The sequence below is a fragment of the Garra rufa genome, chromosome 8 (assembly GCF_049309525.1).
Source record: "Garra rufa chromosome 8, GarRuf1.0, whole genome shotgun sequence".
Taxonomy (NCBI): Eukaryota; Metazoa; Chordata; class Actinopteri; order Cypriniformes; family Cyprinidae; genus Garra; species Garra rufa.
This window is the reverse complement of record NC_133368.1, coordinates 5,964,486-5,970,485: the sequence shown is the minus strand read 5'-3', so window position 1 is coordinate 5,970,485 and position 6,000 is coordinate 5,964,486. Positions and strand designations below refer to the sequence as shown.

At 36.6% G+C, this 6,000-nt stretch overlaps 1 protein-coding gene across 2 annotated transcripts in view; it reads left to right on the top strand.

Moving 5' to 3' along the window:
* The window catches only part of raph1a (Ras association (RalGDS/AF-6) and pleckstrin homology domains 1a), a 97,531-nt gene that overhangs the window by 27,919 nt on the left and 63,612 nt on the right, over window positions 1-6,000 (top strand). For both annotated transcript variants that reach the window (XM_073845949.1, XM_073845947.1), the window contains exon 2: window positions 1,285-1,341. The gene's annotated coding sequence lies outside the window, so the exon portion shown is untranslated. The remainder of the gene's footprint in view (window positions 1-1,284; window positions 1,342-6,000) is intronic.

Sequence of the window (6,000 nt, the reverse complement as noted above, 5' to 3'; positions counted from 1 at the left end):
AAGAATATCTGTTTTCTGATTTTTTTTTTGTAAAAAGTGTATAGGGTGTGTAATAGTGTAAGTATATTTTTCGTTCATAAAATTGTAAATATCTGTTGACTTAAGTGCAATTCACCTTTAACTCTTGAAGTGGCACTGTTTGGTGGACATTATTAATGTGATGTTTCACTCAAAATTATTGCAGTCATAAAACAAAAGAATATCATTAGCAAGTATTTAACTGATTTGAGTGGCTTTACTGCAGAGCAATTACTGTACGCAATAAATTATAAATGTCACTGTTATTTGAAGTCATTGAAAATGATACGTGTTGAGATTGCAAATATGAGCAAGATTCTGAATGTACTGTGGTCCGAATATGTAATAATGATTGGCAAAACATTCATGCATTTAAGGTTTAAACGACCATTGAGGAGTTTTAACCAAAGCTTGTTGAAGACCTTCATGAAGACCTTGAGAATCATACCAGTGTTAGTCTTAAATACAATCTTTCCCCATATGGCAGCATACATAGATTTTAATTAAAAGTCCTGATGATGAAAATAGTTAATGACATGTTTTTTGCTTTAAATCATAAACCAGCCCCTTGCCAACCTCTGCTTCTTGTGATCTCGTAGATTTGTGAGGAGACTTTAATTTTATGACTTAATCAATCAGTTGCTTTCAATTTAATTGAAATTTTATTCCATCAAAGCTTTTACCTTGTTGCAAGAACTCCTGGGCTTGCATTATGTGCATTAAGCATTAATTGAATCTCAGGGTTATATTATTGGAGCATTTTAAACAGCTCAGGTTCTGTCGTGACCACTAGCGCCATGTTGCATTAAACAACCTTTTTTTCCAGTTGTTTCTGGGCATATCAGCTTGCTTATGAACGGCGTACACACAAATTCATCCAAAATAAACATTTTGCCATTAATACTCACCCTCATGTCATTTCAAACCTGTAAGACCTTTGATCATGTACAGAACACAAATTAAGATATTTCTGATGGGTGTTCAGAGATGAACGAAGGTCTTAAACGAAGGTTTGGAACAACATGAGGGTAAGTAATTAATGCAGAAATTTTTATTTTTGGGTAAACTAACCCTTTAATCATTTTTTTTGATTCCCTTTGACTAATGGCATCAGGCTGCATTGTCACATGAGGTACAACAGCTGCATAATGCATTCTTAACCTGCGGATCTGATGGCTAAAGTGGACTGATTTGTAGCTCTCCATTCGATCTAAATGAATAATGGGCCAGGGCAGCTTGAATTAATTAATCTTTTCTGTTCCACAGATTGATTGAGGAACTTTTCCATTCAGAAATCAGCTTGGCACTGCCACAGAACCAAAGGTAAGCTTTCTTGAGTACTAAAACAGCTGACTGCATGTTTTTGTGTGTGTGCCAAAATTCACCAAAAAGGTGATGCATGTAGTGTTTAGATTAGAAATGTTTGTTATATATTTTACTGTTACACCATGAATTGAGTTCTCTGAAAATGAACTATTGTAATTTGATTTGATGACATTAATGGTGCACAAACAGACTTGACCTTTAAATTTCCTTGTGAATCACTAGTAGAATATTATAGCAACAAAGTTATGATCTAATCCCACGTGCGTGACTGGCTGTCCTCTCTAAACATTTCATAATGCTTTAAAAAAAAACACTCTAAATATTTCCATCGACACGTGATGTGTGTTTTGAAAGGAACATAATTTCTGTGGACAGACTCAACCATTAAAACCTCCCAGAAGTTAGCGAAATCTCAAATAACGCTGCTCTAAGCCTCGGATCCTCCTGTTCGCTCACCGCAGAGTCTGTCTGCATTGGTAATTCCATTTGAAAAGTGAAAGCATGTGGGGATGTATGGAAACAGTAGACCCAGTCTCTCCTCCAGGACTCTGATGTTCCTGAATTACATCCCTGCGTGTCGTCTGCCCTGTTATCAGGTCCGAGACCTGCCGCCTGCCGTACATTCCAGTGCACGTGTGCGCACTATCATTAACCCCTCGAACCCCGCCTCGAGGAAACCTCAGTGCTGCTTCCCTCCATCCACCCTCTCAGTTAGTGCCTCTTCATGTCTCGTCTCAGAGGGAGTTGCAGAAGTGTGGTCATCTCCTTATAGAGCGCCTGCTTTAGCTCTGCGCTAATGAGAGGGGACAGTGGGAGAGGATGGCAGGCCCCTGGGGCCCCACCACTGTGCAAGCAAAGACTTTACAGTCTTAAGTTTCCTTGAACAATAATTACACAAAGTGTCGTTTTCCTCCTCAGTGAGGTGCAGGGAAAGACTCCTAAGTTTTCTCTCTGAAATAAGTGTCTAGACCACTTGTCTGAGGAGCAAAATGTCATGTACCTAGTGGAAATTTTGTAAAATGATCAGATATGGTTAAACTTCGGTGGAGGTTTCCATAATGTGCAGAGAGGTTTTAACATTGTTTGTTATTTTTGTAGTTACATGATTCACTGGTAAAGGGCGTCAAGGGAGAGCGAAACCAATGTCAGTAGCCTTGAAGAGAAGCTGAGATGTTTTTAGTTCCCCAGATGCCAAAGAAGAAGCTTTCCACACAGACTGTGGAAAGGTGTTGCGTTTAATTGTTTTGGTTGAGATGGAAATAGAATCTGAAAGTATGTGCTGCTCCCGGGCAGCCGCTCTGTCCCACTGTGTGCTGTTTTTGGAGTCTGTAGCAACTCTTGAGTTCAGCTGCTATCTAAAGCCAGCATGACCCAGTCGCATGGATCGCACTGCTTCTGTCTGGCATTTTCCATAATACGGGTACAGATTGTTTTAAAATAAGTTATGCATGAATTGTTTGGAATGATACTTTTTTTTGGGCCTGTTGTATCTCAAGAGGTTTTGCTCTTTCTTTATACAACAGGTTATTTTGACGTTCAATGCATTGTAGAAAATATATTTTATCCATTATTGTTACATAATTCATTAAAGAAAATAGTTTTTCTTTTAATTGTGCGAAATGTAAGTTTATAAATTCACCAGTAATTTGTCCCCAAACTAGCTTGTCTCTACTGAGTGAATGTAGGCTAAAAACATTACTTTCAACCCTGTTACCTATTTTATTTTTGTTTAAAATGCTATAAATTAAAGGTGACATATCATGAAAATCTGACTTTTTCCATGTTTAAGTGATATAATCGGGTCCTTGGTGCATCTACCAACCCAGAAAATCAGAAAACGGACAACCTAGTAACCCTGTTGTGGTAAGCCTTTTTTCTGCAAGCGTGTGAAAAAATGAGCCACTCAGATTTCACTCCCTCTGTGATGTAGCAAGGGGACCTTATTATAATATTACCGCCCCTTAATCTACATGTTTCCACCCATGGCGCCGCTTTTTGTTTTCGCAAGTGACAACTGTGTACCATTGCAAAAGTTCAAGCAAAGCATGTTCTGTCGTTTGCTGAACGATTTAGAGTCCCAGCCTCAGAGGAGACAAGAAAGCATGTATTTATTTACTGTATATCAGGGCTGCTCAACCCTGTTCCTGGAGATCTACTATCCTACAGAGTTCAGCTCCAACCCTAAACAAATACACCTGAACCAGCTAATTAACCTCTTAAGTAGCACTTGATAATTACAGACAGCTGTGTTGGAGCAGGGCTGGAACAAAAGTCTGCAGGTAGGTAGATCTCCAGGAGCAGGGTTGAGCAGCCCTGCTGTATATTATGCTTCTGCCACACAGATCTAATATAAACATGCATTTTATTTCCCAGCTGTTTACCTTAACAGACATAAGTAATTTTTTTTGTAACTCGTGTGTCTTTAACATAAACCTTTGTGTATTTGACAGTTTAAGCGCAATAAGACATGAAAGAGAACTTGGTTTAATACTCGCATGCCGTGTGACAGCCACTTTCTGTGGGCGTGCTTCGGATGTGTGTGTGCTTCAGGAGATTAATATGGTTTAAAATGCATGATTTCAGCGTGATAGACATGATAATCAAAACCAAACAGACGTTTTATGGCAGAGTATCTGATTTACAAGCTGTAAAGGCATAGCTCTATTCTGGAAAAGTGGGCAGAGAGCAGCAGCTCATTTGCATTTAAAGAGCCATGCACAAAAACAATGTGTTTCTGCTTCCACTCAAAACAGGCATTTTCAAAATTATGTGATAAATGATCTGTGGGGTATTATTTAATAAGTTGTTTGCCATTTTTACAACCCTGTTAGCAAATCTGAGGCGTGAAACAATGATTTGAAGGATTTTGTTAAAGAAGACCTATTATGTCCCTTTATACAATATGTAATATAAGTCTCAGGTGTCCCCAGAATGTGTCAGCTCAAAATTAGATGAAAAGATCTTTAGTTTGACCTCCTGAGATGGACGAATGTTTTCTAAAATATAATGACCTCTTTTCAAGAGTCTATTGTTGAAAAAGAGGTTCTATTTTGTACCCTTGTCATGGATAGTGCCATTTATGTGGCACTAGGGCTCAACACAATGGAGGATCTCCAAGATCTCTAGGCTAAATTGTGGTCCGTCTATCCAAATGTCTCATTTTCAAGGGCCGGTTTGTGTGTCTGCCTCGTATGCGGCCCTCTAGAAAGGGTGTGATAGTTTTGATTCTATTCATAACATGTACAAACCAGGATCTTTGTTTTTGTTGGGAAGAATGGCCTTTGGCTGAGCTCTTTCAAATGTAGATCCTGAAGTGGTGTTGACCTTAGCAAACTTATTCTACTGAATTCTGTTCCGCCTTGACCTTTCAGCGCCATACAAACTGACTGCTCTGATTGTGCTGGATTCTTGAAGATAAGAAAAGAGCAAGTGGGTACAGGATGTGATAGAGTGATGTCAGAGCACCCACAGGAAAGCACGCAATGGAGGATTGCAATGTGCTTTTATCTACCCATTCAATGTGTTACCACAATAATATGATTTGTTTTATTATATTACAGTATATTATTGTTCAGAAGGTTGGTGGATATTGAAATGGATTTTGAAAGAAGTCTCTTATGCTCACAAAGCTGGATATATTTGATAAAATAAAATTGTAATATTGTAATATACTGTGAGATACAATACTAGTCAAAAGTTTTTGAACTGTAAGATTTTTAATGTTTATAAAGAATTATCTTCTGCTCACCAAGCCTGCGTTTATTTGATCTGAAGATTGTGAAATATTTTTACTATTTAAAACAACTGCTTTCTATTTAAATATATATTATAACAAAAAAAAAGCTTGGCTTATAAAAGCTTGGTAGCAGTATATTTTTTGGGAAAGAAATTATAGAAATTAATACTTTTTTTTTTTTTTTTTTTTTTTTTAGAAAGGATGGTTTAAATTAATCAAAAGTACAGACATTTATAATGCTACAAAGGATTTCTATTTCAGATAAATACTGTTTTTCTGAACTTTCTGTTTATCAAAGAAAGCAGAAAAAATCTACTCGGCTGTTTTCAACATATTAATAATAATAAATGTTTTCTGAGCAGCAAATCAGAATGATTTTTGAAGTGTGACTGGAGTAATGATGCTAAAAATTCAGCTTTGAAATCACAGGAATAAATTGCATTTTAAAATACATTCAAATAGAAAACCGTTATTTTAAACAGTAAAAATCTCAATTTTACAGATTTTGCTCAAATAATCAAATAAATCAAATCAAATAAATGCAGGCTTGGTGAGCAGAAGTGACTGAAGTGTTCAAAAAATTTTGACTTGTAGTTTGTAATATTTTGAAATTACTACGATAAAGGTGAATATATTTTAATGTAATTTATTAATCACATGGCAAATCTAAATTTTCAGCAGCCATCTGTTAGTCTTCAGTGTCACATGATCCTTCAGAAATCATTCTATTATTCTGATTTGCTGCTCAAAAACATTTTTATTATTATCAATGTTAAAAACAGATGTTTTAGGCCCGGTTTCACAGACAGGGTTTAGACTAAGCCAGGATTAGGCCATAGTTCAATTAGGACATTTAAGTCATTTTTATAAACGTGCTTAGGAAAAAAAAAAAAAAAACATTGCTGTTGTGCAATCATGAG